A 15,358-nucleotide genomic window follows, 5' to 3' on the forward strand; every position below is an offset into this window, starting at 1 on the left:
AAATGGCACATGTACCACTTTTGCTCTCAACGGCTCATATAAAAATTGGAAATCCGTGAATAGCTAAACAACCCCATAAAATTTAACACCTTCACGGTTTTTGTGATGCATTTTATTATTCCTCATGATTTCTACCGTCACCATCACTACCGTGAGATGACAATGTGACGTAGATCCAAGTGATCAATTTTTCAGTACGGCCCAAATACGAAAGAATTCTTCGTCACTTTTGTATGGAAATGTGTGCCAACGTCACTTTGTTTTCTTGATTTTATGCAACGTACGAATAAGTAACAACGAAAAGAAAGATACCAAAAGATAGGTCTTCAAATTGGCATGAAAATTGGCATGAAAAACTCATATTCGAGAAAGTGGCACTTCCGTCACTTTGTCATCTCACGGCAGATCAGTTGAACGAGTCAAATGAAAAAGTTAGTCAACATTGCGTTCTGACTTTCTGAGTAGAGATCTCGGGGGCCGTTCAATAATTACGTAAGCATATTTTTCCACTTTTTCAATCCCCCCTTCCCCCCCTTGTAAGACATCGTAAGATTTTTTGATACCCCCCTCCCTCCTAGTAAGATCTTACTATATATACTATATATAGGTTTTTATTATAGTTTTATCATCCTGAAGCAAGCACAATACTTCGTTTCCTCTTCTGTCTTTAATTCGAGTTAATCGTCCTTCCGTAATTTTTTTTATGAATTTTACCGTCCACACTTTCATGAACATGATTTTTGAACAGCTCCATTAACAATGTTTTTCCTACGTAAGATTATCAATTCACCCCCTCCCTCCCCTGTAAGATAGCGTATGAAAATTGCACACACCCCCCTCTCCCCCTATTTGCTTACGTAATTATTGAACGGCCCCTTGCACCTCTGACACGTGAAACCTAGTTGCCAAATTGACGGTTTTTTTCATCGCTTATCTCTCTCTCTGAGTATCTCTACTTTTAATAACCATACATTAAATACGTTGAATACTAATATACAAAAATTTTAGATATACAGTGCTTTTTCGATTTTATCACGGTCAAAAAAAATTTTACCGTGAATTTGGCAAAACCGTGAATTTAGCGAAATGATAAAAATTGAATTTTTTGTGTTGGATTCAATTGAAATTTATGGTATTTGAGTAAAATGATGCACTTGCATAGTTGAATGGAATATAAGTTCAAGATACAAATGAATAAACAAGTAAAGGTTAGTTTTTGATATTTTTCTCCATTGAATTTTCGCGGACTTTCTCACGGCTATTATACATGCAATATCAATATGATTTGTACTGCTCATTCTTTAGCAAAGTCTAATGCTTGTTTATGTGAAATTGTGGAACCGCTAGGTTTTATAATTTTTAGGGATTTTTAAGTTGTTAACAGATCTTTTTTCTCAACTGCTCGAATTATACGTAATTTGAATTAAATACGTGTTTCACGGTTAATTTTTCTCAAAATTATGACACAAACTATTTGTAACAGGTATGACACTTGGTTGCCTCAGAAAATTGATCAAATAAATTGAGTTTATAAGACTATACACATGCAAGGACACAAGGCACAAACGAAAATGATGTTTCGAATACATTTTCTGTAACTGGAAATACATTATTCTTGATTTGAAGTTTTTTTTTTAAAAAGCGTAATAAAAACGAAAGTAAAAAACCGTGAGAAAATCGAGCGTGAATTTGGCGAGTAGTGATAAAAACGACTGTTGATAAAAGCGAAAAAGCACTGTATTGTGATTATTTCGAACAACTATCTTGAAATAATAACATCATGTCATTTACAAATACGAATGAATGTTAATATTTTTCCAGACCCTCAAAATAAATTAATTGAAATTGTTATAAGCATTCGAGTCTGCAAAGGTGCTATATGATTGTTTTTCATTTGCATAAATATAAGAAGGGGATATTTTTGCTTTTATCAACATGCACCTATACGAGAATGCGCGTAAGTGCGAATAGGCTTCAACATCACTGCGTGGTCGCACTAGCCGTAGTCCGTTTCTACCCGGCACGCGGACACTGCACCTTTACCCATCGCTAGAGCTACAATACATGTGATAGGGCATAGCCTGCGCCCCCTTCCAGCGGTTCTTCAGCTTTGCGCAGTGGCGATATCGTAACCAATGAGGTACAACCGAGGTGCGATTATTGCTAGTTGAAAACTAATACCAATACCCCGCCATGAGGACGTGAAATACCGTCCGCTACGGCAATTTTTGCGAGCTTCGAAAGGAGCCCATAATATATACAAATAAATACTTAGCAAAAGTCTTTATTACTTGCACTATTTTAAAAACGTCTGATACTGATTACATTGATGACATTTTTTTTAAATAACCATTCATTCTGACTTTTTTATTGTTTCCTGATTTTTATTTTGATTCACAGGTGAAATTGTTGTTTATTTTAAAAGGATCCTTATCTAAAGATATTGAGATAGATCACATTAATGCATCTGCCTCACAAGATTATTTTTACAAAATATTGTGCTGAAAAAATAGATTCTGGTTTTGGATTTAGATCGAAAATTCTTAACTACCTATCAACTTATATTACTTGTATGTATATTGCCTTTTAAAACAGGAACGTTCCCCAATTTAGCAATTTCAGTTCTGGTCCAGTACTATACAACATATTTACTTCAGATCTTCTTGATTTGCCTCCAGGATACACAAAGTCATTGTTCTGCGATGACACAAGAATTTCCGCAAAAGGAGAAAGTCTTTGTGTCATATGCAGTTGATTGCAGAAAAGTTTAGATATTTTTTCTTTGTACCTGCAAAAGTGGAAAATCTCTCACGATGCTTTTAAACCTCAATTGATAATTTTTCCTCATAAACCGCGAGCTTCTATTCTCGAGTCAAAAAATAATCACGTTGTCAAAAACGATTACATTGAGAGTAGGTATACAAGCATCAAATATATGAGATTTTTATATACTCTTATTAATAGGAATTCTAAACTTTGTGTACAGAATAAACTCTTGATTTACAAACAAATTTTTGGACCAGCAATGCTTTATGCTGTACCGAACTGGTCTAGCTTTTGTATATCAAGGAAGATAACGCTGCAAAAGTTTCAGAATAAAATTCTAAACATGATGTTGAAACGTCATCTCTGGTTTCGTAGTTTTGAATGGTTTGGTACATTCGAATTACATAGATTTATTAGTGTTGAAACATTAGAAGCTATGTCAAATAAAATTATTAACTATTTTCGCCAAAAATCGTTGCAATCCCCAATTGCTACGATAACCTCTCTTTAAAACCAATAAGTTAGCAATTAAGTTAGTTGTAGATTTATTCACCTTCTTTTGACAAGTAGGTTCAGATCCCCACGAATGATATGTTCTAATTGCGAAAGCAAACAAATCCCAACAAAAATTTCATATTTTTAACAGCGTCATTATTTACTAATTTTTTTTCCTCATATATCATTTATTTGACACGGCACAAATACAATTTAATGTTTAACGGCGCCAATTATATCTGGTGACTTAAAAACTAAAAGCAAATTTTTTATCCTCGCTGCTGACTACGAGCTGAAATTAAGTCTAACTTAAAACTAGCATGAATTTTTCAATCAGTGTTTTGTTGTTGAATGGTCGTCTGGTGCTCTTCGAATGGCCGATGTCATGAGCTGGGGCAGGGGCTTGTATCCTCGGGTCCTGGAGGTATTGTGCGGGGTCTAGTTGCTGGTTATGGTTCGTTGTTGTTGTTCGCTAGTGTTCAAGTGGCCATATGGTATGTGCCGCTGAGCCAAGATATCACTGAAGGCCTCGGGTGGCGAATTCGAGTGGGGTGCAGTTGCTGATTCCAAAATCTGTGCTTAAGGTTCAAACGTGTTCTTGTCGTTTTGTTGGGTGTAGACGGAGGGGAACGGGACTAGACTGGGGCATGGATGGATTTTAGGAAAACGTATATAAGGGTCATGTAGGGTATGTCACGGCTCGCCAAGACATCACGAACAGGTACAGCTGGCCGTCTACCTCCGGCCTCAAGGGAAGCTACTAATTTAGACCTGGCGTCACGGTGGACAGGGCATGACCAAACAACGTGCTCTATGTCGTGATAACCTTCACCACAGGCACAGATACCACTTTCCCCGAGCCCAATACGACGGAGATGCGCATCAAATCTATAGTGATTGGACATAAGCCGAGACATCACGCAAATGAAATCTCGACCTACATCCAACCCCTTGAACCACGGATTCGTCGATACCTTGGGTATAATGGAATGTAACCACCTTCCCAATTCCCCTCTGGTCCAAGAATTTTGCCAACTGATGATCGTATTCTGACGTACAAATGCGAAAAATTCATTAAAAGCAATTGGTCTTTCATAAATTTCACCGTTTGTTGCGCCCACCTTAGCCAAAGAGTCCGCTTTCTTATTGCCCGGTATCGAGCAGTGAGAAGGGACCCACACTAAGGTAATCTGAGATAATTTTTCGGGTAAAGCACTCAGATGCTCCCGTATTTTCCCCAGGAAATACGGAGAGTGCTTAACATCTTTCATCGATCGGAGAGCCACAATGGAACTGAGACTATCCGTAAAGATGAAATAATGGTCCGTGGGCATTTTTTCGATAATCCCTAGGGTGTACTGAATTGCAGCTAATTCAAGAAGTGATCCGTCAGTGTAGAACATATTGTTGCAGTTGATATTTCGATATTTGTTGGAAAAAATTTTGGGGATCTGCTGCACGCGTAAATGATCCGGGATTCCACGAGTTTCTTCTATCATGGATGTATCGAAAAACACAGTAGAATCAGAAGTATTTAATAAGTTGACACGATTTGGAATATTCGAAGAAGGGTTAATATTTTGGGACATGTGATTGAAATACAATGTCATAAAACGGGTTTGCGAATCAAGTTCGATTAACCTTTCAAAATTTTCAATCACGGGACGGTTCAAGACCTCACATTTGATAAGAATACGAGAAGACAGGCTCCAGAAGCGGTTTTTCAATGGTAGTACTCCAGCTAAGACCTCCAAACTCATCGTATGGGTCGACTGCATGCAACCTAAGGCGATGAGCAAACAACGATATTGTATTCGCTCCAGTTTGATCAAATGTGTGTTTGCTGCGGAGCGGAAGCAGAAACACCCGTATTCAATAACAGACAATATCGTTGTTTGGTAAAGTCTTATAAGGTCTCCTGGATGGGCTCCCCACCATTGTCCGGTTATTGTACGAAGAAAATTCACTCTTTGTTGACATTTTTTCATCAGATACCTTACGTGACAACCCCATGTGCCTTTAGAGTCGAACCAGACACCAAGATATTTGTGTACCAAAACCTGAGAAATCGTTTTACCCATTAATTGTGTTTGAAGCTGAGCAGGTTCATGCTTCCTAGAAAAAACTACTATCTCAGTCTTCTCCGGAGAGATTCGATACCTAGCTGTAAAGCCCAAGCAGACAAATTGTCCAAGGTATCTTGCAATGGTCCTTGCAAATCGGCAGCTTTGGCTCCTGTAACAGAGATTACACTGTCGTCTGCAAGTTGTCTTATCGTGCATGAATTTCGTCAATGTCATTTACATAAAAATTGTAAAGAAGGGGGCTTAAACATGAGCCCTGGGGGAGACCCATGTAGCTAATTCGAAAAGTTGCCAAATCGCCATGCGTAAAATGCATATGCTTTTCGGACAACAAATTGTGCAAAAAATTGTTCAAAATTGGAGAAAATCCTTGTCGGTGAAGTTTACCCGAAAGAATGTCAATAGAAACGGAATCAAAAGCCCCCTTAATGTCCAAGAACGCAGACGCCATTTGTTCTTTGCGAGCATACGCCAGCTGAATATCTGTTGAAAGCAACGCAAGACAATCATTCGTCCCTTTGGCACGGCGGAAGCCAAATTGAATATCTGATAGTAGACCATTTGATTCGACCCAGTGGTCTAAACGACGGAGTATCATTTTTCCATCAATTTCCGGATACAGGATAGCATTGCAATCGGCCTATAAGAGTTGTGATCAGAAGCTGGTTTCCCTGGTTTTTGGATGGCGATCACCTTCACTTGCCTCCAATCCTGCGGTACAATGTTTTGCTCCAGGAACTTATTGAACAAGTTCAACAAGCGCCTCTTGGCATTGCCGGGTAGATTCTTCAACAATTTGAATTTGATTCTATCTAACCCAGGCCCGTTATTGTTACAGGACAGGAGGGCAACTGAAAATTCTGCTATCGTAAAAGGTGATTCTATCGCGTCGTGGCCCGGAGACGCATCGCCCCTAAGCCACACCATGAGAGTTGAAGTCTCCCAAAATCAAACGTGACGAGAGAAGAAGTTCTATTAAATCAAAGAGCAGCCGTTGCCCAATCTGTGCTCTGGGAGGAATATATATTGAGGCAATACAAAGCTCTTTACCTTGTATTGTCATTTGACATGCGACAACTTCGATGCCTGGAATCGAGGGGAGGTTAATACGATAGAAAGAATAGCACTTTTTAATCCCTAAAAGTACTCCTCCATATGGGGTGTCTCGATCAAGGCGAATAATATTAAAATCATGGAAGTTGAGATCAATATTTGAAGTAAGCCAAGTTTCACAAAGGGAAAATGCATCGCATTTGTTTTTATTTATTAAAACTTTAAGCGAATCAATTTTTGGTAAAATACTTCTACAATTCCACTGTAAGACAGAGATAGAATCCTTCAGATTAGCAGTTGAATTAGGCATCGAAGGATACGATCGCTGCAAGGGCCCCTCCCTGAAGCAGTCAACTTCTTCAAAAATGTTCTAACTGTTGGGAGGAATGCTGTAAGAAAAACTTTTGTTGGATCGGGTACATTGAAAGTTTCAAAAATCCAGTCCACAATGTCAGAAAATTTCACCAGTCCAGCATTTGATTTTTCCACTGGATGTGCAAAAGGAACAACTGCGGTTTTAGATGTTCCAGGAAGTGCTGGAAACTCCTTCTGGGACTTTAAATTTGCAAGCCCAGGAGGAGTTTGCTTCGGTTTTTCCGCTGCACTTTTAGGTTTGTTTGTACCATTCATTTCACTTTGGGAAATCTTTGGACCTTTTCGGGGAAGTTTAGGAGAGGAAATATTTTTCCTCTTTCTAGACTCCCCAGGATTGGCATAGGATGTTCCCGCTGGTGAATCGTCAGAATCGGTTTCATCAGAGGACAACAGATCGAAGGGGTTCGAAGTAACGGGAGAAGTGGTAACGGTCTTCTTCAGCATGTCAGCGTAGGAACGCTTTGAACGCTCTTTGAGAGACCGTTTTATTTTATCCCTGCGCTGCATGTACACCGCACATGTCGAGAGCTCATGCAGATTTTCCCCGCAGTGATACACTTTTCAGCGTTAACACTGCAAGAATCTTCCGCATGAGACTCCCCACACTTGCCACAACGTGCCTTATTGCAGCAGTAGGCGGCTGTATGGCCTAACTGCTTGCAATTCAGGCAGTTCATGACGCGGGACACGTAGAGCCTCACAGGGAGACGAACCCGGTGGATCGAGATGTGGCTTGGTAGTGCAGACCCGGCGAACGTAACTCGAAACGAGTCTGACGGAGTGTAAACTTTTTTGTCACCGACGAGCGATACGGACCGCAATTGCTTGCAGTCGAGCACCTTCGCATCGGGACATGTGCTGTTCTTGAAGCACCCTTTAGCACTTTTCAATATACACTCCACGGAAAGACTCGAATCGGTCACGACACCGTCGATCTCCACATCTCTAGCGGGTACATAGACACGGTATTCCCGTGTAAAGAGCTCGGAGCAAGCTATATCGTTGGCCTCTTTAAGGTCATTGACCACGACACGGAGCTTGTTCGGCCTGATTTTTAAAATTTCAGTCACAGCTTTTAAGTGTGACGTCAGGTCTTTCGAAATCTGTAGAATGTTTAAAGATTTCGATTTCGGCCCCGCCTTAGGCCTGAGGTAAACTGCCACCGGAAGAGTCGATCCATCTGGATACAATCTGACACGTGGGGGAGCTGAGGAATTAATATTAGGAGGGGGGGGGGGCAGGAGGGACAGGGTCGGGGGGATTCGAGGATGGAGGTGCGGGAGGTGGGGGATCTACATCCATCGCGCTAAAACTAGCGCGTCGATGGGACAGAAAAGAAGCACGTACCTTCCTTTCCTTCTCTCCTTCGTGTTGGAGTGCACTGCACTCACCACCAAATCGTTCGACAGCAGGCAGCTACAAAGCGACACAGTAACACAAAGGCGCTTAACCTTGCGACACAGCAATCTAGACAAAAGACACCGGGACCGGTCAAAAAATGCCACCACTTGCACACACGTATTGAAATTTATCGGAGCGATTTCGGAGCACAACCGATGCTGATGCGTGTTCGGCACAGAATGATTATTTACTAATGTTAATCATAAATATTTAAGCTAGTAACAAACCCCACTTTTACCCAAAGTGTCTACAAAAGCTTGGTTCAAAGGGTTAGATTTAACTCGAGATTTCATTCGAGTTATTTCGCGCCTAATGTCCAATCACTATGTTGCAAACGCACACCTTTATCGAATAAACTTAGTCGATAGTAATCTGTGCGAATGTGGAGGGTACGAAGATATAGATCATATAGTCTTCGTATGCCCTAAGTACCACAGAGCAAGGACCAAGCTTATTGATTCTCTCCGAAAACAGAAAGTGACATTTACAATGCAAGTACGGGATGCGCTTGCTAGCCGCAACCCAGCGCTTGTAATACCTATTTATGACTTTTTAAGAGATATCAAGTATCGAATTTGATTATCTCCTTGTTTCTTCTTCTTATTTTTCCAACACAACCTCCATCAAAAAGTTTCACACTAATTCTGTTCCTTTTTTTTTTTTCTTTTATTGATTTTTTTAGAGACACATGAATCATCGCTTCTTTCTGAGAGACATGATCCACCAAACATAGATATAAGTTTTGATTTCTAAAGATATAAGGAACCATCACACCTTAACGAATAGTATTAAGAATTGATATTTACTCATACAGAGAAGAACTTTATTTATTATTGTTATTGTTAGCCGTAGGTCTAAATGATATGTATTTTTAAATTGTATTTATAAAAGAGAAAAGATGAGAGGGTTTTTATGCCTGTTTGAGGAGGAGCAGTCGGGATACAGGCTCTACTCAAGCTGGCTTTTCCCTACTCCAAAAGATATTCGGCCCCGTTATGCTTTGCGGTTGGGCCTAAATAAATATTAGAGTTAAAAAAAAAAAAAAAACCCCACTTTTATTTGAAAAAAAAAAGAGCAAGATACGCACCATTTCACAATTATCAATTTAGCAAAATTTGTTTTCAATAATAAATGTTTTAAAGAACAACGCAAAAGTGAAAACAGTTAGAACAATGTACCTAGTCAATTGCCCTCAAAACCAACGTTAATCACTTAACGATGATTGACAAGGTATTTATTTTGTGTCAGCACCCGTAAATTGATATACATTAGTCCACTTACATAGGAAAAATCCAAGCTGTGCAAGCTCGTATCAACTATTTAACATCCAAACATTCCACGTCAGTTTGCAAAACTTACGCAAAGTGGCCGGCATATGCTTTGCGTTTCGTCTTGAACAAACGATGAGTTTCATCACCGGAGGCCCCGGCGCAGCCGCTGGCTAACTGATCTGGTCATGATGTGAATCGAATCAAAATTATGATGTCAATTGAATGTTAACCTTTGGGCTTCATTATTCCACCCGGTACTCGCCAACCAGGACGGTGATCTCATTGCACGCAAAACATCACAAACATTAGGTATAACTACACTTTGATCTTTGCTGTCGCCAGCACAGGTGACGCATCGTTGCTCAATGTTGATGACTAGTGTTGGTTTAGCGAAAAAGAGATCTGTTCCAGATAAACAGGGTACCAACAACTAGATCAGAGCTGAAATGTATTTTTTGCTCTCCAGGAGATATTGTTTTTATCCCTCTTATCGACTATTAATGCATTCAAAAATAAAATCTACTTAATAATACAAGGTTTGCCAAAATAAGTTGCTGCCGCAAAACAAAAGAATTTCTGACTGATCTTTACTTTCTTTTCTATTCAGCCAATCGAGAAAGAAATCAAAATGCGATCGAAAGTCGATGCCACTTACTAGCAACAGTAAAATTGCAGGAAATTCGATAGCGATATGGTCACGGTTACAATTTGATTCTGTCATCTTCCAATAACTTTTTCTATGCAACATGAATCAGTTTGAAACGCTATGAACTCTGTTTCCAATTATTACAAAGCTAATTGGAGAAGAAATAAAACTCATATTCAAAATAATTTTAATAATGAGTTAGATTTGCAAAATAAAGTAAATATTGGTTCCGCTGTGGAGGCATTAAAATGTGCAACAATTGATTCTAGAAATTATTCCATTTGACGATTCCAGTGATATTTTATTCACTAATGATTGTGGAAAATCTTCAGTTTCTGTTTTCAAAAACATGTACAAAGGTTTATAGAAAAAAATTAAATATAGATTCTGAGACCAACATTGAAGAATTGAAACCATATGCAAAACCCTTTTGGAAGCTGTCAAAGAGTTTTAGGAAACCTTCGAAAGCTTTTTCCAATAATTGAAGATGGTGATCATTTTCTTGTAACTAATGAGCAAAAAAATAAAGCTTGAGAGTGTTCATATTTCGAATTTAAATTTTGTTAGTTCAATTAAAGATGAAGTTACTCCTCAATATAACCAAATTTCTTTGTAGGAAATTTCGCCTACAATAGTACATACTTGAAACTAATTTAAATAAGATTACATTAGTTAACAAAAATATTAAAAAATATGGATAAAGGTTTGATTGCGGGATTGTTAAGTTTTACTTTTTCAATTTTTATATTCAAAATTTAAAAAAAAATATCTAGAGGGCGAAACTCTGCAGGTTGTCTACCACAATTCAACCAGAATGTCCTGCCAGAGCAGGTGTACCTAAACGTTCCAGGATACAGTCCTGTAAAACATATTCAAATCAAATCTTCCTGATTTACCTCCAGGATGCACAAAGTCATTGTTATACCACATACTTAGACATACGTAACACTGGCGATTTTTTTTGGTACTCTTTGCCCCACATAACCCGGTACCAACACCAGGTTGAACTGCTCGACGAAAATGAACGGAATGAATTTTCTTCATCGCGGCTCTACTCGAGCCCATAACAAAATCCCTTAAGAAACTGTCAAAAAGTTGTTTACAAAATCAAAGCTGCATTTTTCGAGTGGGAACGATATTTTTTCCTCATAAGCCTACAGATTTTTTCCTCAAGCCAAACCAAACTAATATTCTTATTGACAAACATATGATTTTCAAAGAGACTATACAAGCACAATGCATTAAATATACAAAATGAGGGCTGTACCACATACATAAGACATACGTAACACTGGCGTTTTTTTATGGTACACGTTGCCCCATAGTACCCCGTACCTCGTCTTGTCCAATTGTCTTGTCGAGCAGACAATTAATAACCAAGATGATTTTTCCTTTTCTCGGCTTTATCGAGCCCCAAAGAAAATCCCATAAGGAACTGTCAAGAAGTTTTTTACAGAATCAATGCAGCATTTTTCGACAGGGAACGAAACAAATGCAGGGCTGCGCTGGTACCATAGGCGTAGCCAGAGGGGGGCAGGGGGGGCGTTTCCATCAAGGATATTACAGCGGCAAAAGTACCGGGTACATCCGCCTGCATCAACTAACTTGGAGTATTGGAACCGAGCTGTGACAATTCTTTACCTTGATTCGCTTGTAACCACACTGGAAACAAGGTTCGATGAAGATAATGCACCTGCCTACGCGTTGTCCTTGCTGCATCCCGCTAACGTAATACATGTCGTTGGAAAAGTTCAAGCGCAAAACCGAAAATTTCGTAATTTTTTATGAAGTTGACAATTTTGTTGGAGAGGTGGGATTTTTGTATTAACATTGCAGCAGCATGAGAGCAGATCGTAAGAACTTGGAAGAGTTGGATCTTATAGACCTGCTAGCTAAAGCCCGTTCTTTCTTCCCTGCGACTGAGAAGGCAGTTAAAATTGCACTTGCTCTACCAAGGACACATACACGATTGAACGCTCGTTTAGTACATTACGTCGGGTAAAAACCTGGCTGAGGTCAACAATATTTGAACAGCGGTTGAGTGCTTTTTCAACAACAATCGTGAAAAGACACATGAACTGCTTCCGGAACGGTTGACGTTTGATGCTCGAAGATTTTATTGAGAATCTAGACTGTCTTCAATCTTCACGTCCTTGGGAAGCTTTGACAGGATGTAGTTGAGATAGCGGCTGTGCGAATGGGTGTCCAGCTTCCGGAGAAGTAAACGTATCTTCGCCGCATCATTCAGCTGGTCTGCATCGTTCTCGAAGAGGTCCTGGTAGCGGTTAAACAACAACGTCCGAACGTAATTTCGTTTTCTTCGTCGAAGACAAATTCGATGATGTTCGAATAGAGGGACTCCAAAATCTGCTCCGGGGTTTGATACTGTCGCTGCTGCTGCTGGACCGCTATCCACTGTAAAATTTGGGCCATCTTGTGAATCATATCTTGAGTTCCCGGTTGCGGCTGCTGATCAACTCTATCTTCTGCCATGTTCGTGGATTCTTGAGATCCTCGTCGCCAAAATAATATGTCCAGAGGTTTAAATTAACTTAGGAGTTTTTACTAAAGAACATCTATTCATATTCTAGATTGGACAAAAAATAATCAAAATTTCCACGCTGATTATCACTCTGACAACTTTTCACTGGTTGCTTTAATGTAACAATCACTAAAGACTAGTATTTATTTCTATTTTTTAAAACACACTAAAGTCGCTTTCTACGCGGGGGATACGTGCCGCGTAAAATAACGCGTAAATTCCGGAATCCGCGTAAAAAACGCGTAAATTTCGGAATCCACGTAAAAAAACCGCGTAAATTCGTAAGCCCCTAAAAACAACCGCGTAAAAAGCGACCTTAGTGTACCTTTTTTTTACTTCTAAAATTTTGAAGAGCTTGCCCCCCCTGTTTGAAATTTTGGCTACGCCCATGGCTGGTACACTGCCTTCATAGACTACTCAAATAGTGATTTTATTCAGAGGGTGGTACCACTCGAGTAGTTTATTTTGTACCAACTTTTTCGGAAGATTTCTTCGTGAGTGTTACGTATGTCTTATGTATGTGGCTGTACCCTAACCCACTGCAAGGCGAACCGTTTGTAAATTTAAATAAGAACTCATCGATCGTACACTGTACAAAATACTACAAGATAAACAGCCCTAGGGTTGTATGAAATGGTGACGTGGGACTAAACACTGTATTTAGGGTTTTTTTTTGTTATAAAATATACAGAGTCTGCTGACAGAATCAATGTTTTTGCTCAGCGACTGTACGTACTTTTATTTTCAGCCTCCCCTGGAAATCAATTTTTTAAATATATTCAAAATATAAATATATTCAAAATATAGATAAATATATTCGAGAGAATATCGTTTATATTTGGCGATATTATGCCTGTAGTATTTTTTTGTGTGCAAACAACATGTATTTGACAAGGCACAAGCATATCGTGCTTGTTGAAGAAGCACCAAGAATTTCTCGTAATGCGTCAAAGTTAGAATTAACTCTATCCCCTCAAAAGACTTAGGTTATCATAATAAATGGTTTTGTCTTTTTTAACTCTGATTAAATCAAATCTATAAAATGGATCTTACCTTCAAAATAATATGGAAGCCCTTACAAAGGTTCATTGATTGGCAAACATAAGAAGATATGTTAAACAAAATTATCAACAAGTTTCAGCAAAAAATCGTAGCAATCAACAATTCCATTTTTGTTTTTTGCTTGACTTTTTTTTAATTTGCCTACAACTACATTCGCTGTATTACGAAAACAGCTAATATACGTTTATAATTAACGGTAAAGCTTAGATCAATAATATATCATCAAACAATTTTGAAATGTAAAAAGAGATTTTGAATGAATCTTAGTAAATAAACCGAAAATTCACAAGTATTCGTAGGCTCTTACTCTTCTATAAACGTGTATATTTGGGAATTTACTATTTCGATACTATCCGGTCACGATTATTTAGTTAATATCGAAGATAAAAATAAATTAATATCCGTTGCTTAAATTAACAATTTTTGTTGAGTGACTTTTTGTAAACATATTTATGAGATAAACTTTAAATCACCATCAGGGATGCCAGGTCATTTTCCCAAATGTTTTCACGTAGCCATAAAAAATGTCTTCACATGTCTTCCAGCCCGAGATAGCTCGTTAGGACAGGTTAGAACCGAACAAAGACTGAAAAAGTTACCGGCAAATCGAAAACTGTCGAGCAAAAAAAGGTCACCACCTCTGCAAAATGCGGGTATATGACATATATTCCTAAGTCTCCACATATTTTTGAATGTCTTCCATTTGTCTTCACAAACAAAGATGTCTTCACCGCAGGGTAAATGTCTTCCATTAGAAGACATGTCTTCCAATCTGGCATCGCTGATCACCATCAACAGCAGCAATGCAGTTTTTCCTCGATTGCACACGAAAAGAAACGTACCAACTAAAGTACGAAATGCGAATAGTACCGAAGCAGTACGAATAGAAGTGAACCGCTGAAATGTACGAATAGAAGAGTACCGCTGCAATCATAGACGACGAGACACCTGCGGTTCTTTACTCCACTGGTACTGTTGCTTTTACCGGCATGTTTTCTTTCAAGACATCAGTTTTTATTAAATTCTGAAAGCTGGTTTAGAAATTGTTTAAGAATGGGGATTGTTTCAAACTTTTTGGAAAACTTTTACCTTCGAGACATCATATTAGTCTAAGCTCATGGAAGCAAAAATAAATTGACCTATTGGGACGGGGAGACTCTGTCAATTTTTATTTCTAAATTGATACAGAGAATATCACAGGAAACGGATGGTGTCCATTCATGTCGTCTGTGCTAGGAATGCTCGCATGTAATTGGTTCATTATTCGCCTAAATTTGTCATTGAAACTTTTTATCAATTTTACCGCTTAGCAATGAAATTAGCGTGATAAATAGCATATTACAAAATTGTTCTACATTTTATCTATCCAACAACAACAATTGGTTATTGTTACCTATCATGTGGTTATGCTGTTATTAACGTTTGAAATCTGACGCAACATTTGCCAGTTTCATTTCCAATTCTACAGAATGCATCCCAGTATAGTAAACAAATACGTAGTCCCACGTCAAAAAATCACGTCGAAGTGAAGTGATTTGCTGTTGAATTACTGTGTCATTTGAGACTTTTCTGTATCTCATTGGCGTAGTGAGGATGGGGGGTTGGCGATATCGACCTTTGATGATTTTGAAACTGCTGAACCGATCATCATAAAATTCGGTAT

General features: G+C 38.7%; 1 non-coding gene across 1 annotated transcript; it reads left to right on the forward strand.

Annotated features, from left to right (window-relative positions):
* Window positions 1-2,106: 2,106 nt before the first annotated feature.
* Window positions 2,107-2,247, forward strand: LOC129726263 (U4 spliceosomal RNA). The gene has a single exon (XR_008728312.1). It is a non-coding gene; the product is annotated as a U4 spliceosomal RNA (small nuclear RNA).
* The last annotated feature ends 13,111 nt before the right edge of the window (window positions 2,248-15,358 follow it).

Source organism: Wyeomyia smithii, chromosome 2 (genome assembly GCF_029784165.1).
Source record: "Wyeomyia smithii strain HCP4-BCI-WySm-NY-G18 chromosome 2, ASM2978416v1, whole genome shotgun sequence".
NCBI lineage: Eukaryota > Metazoa > Arthropoda > Insecta > Diptera > Culicidae > Wyeomyia > Wyeomyia smithii.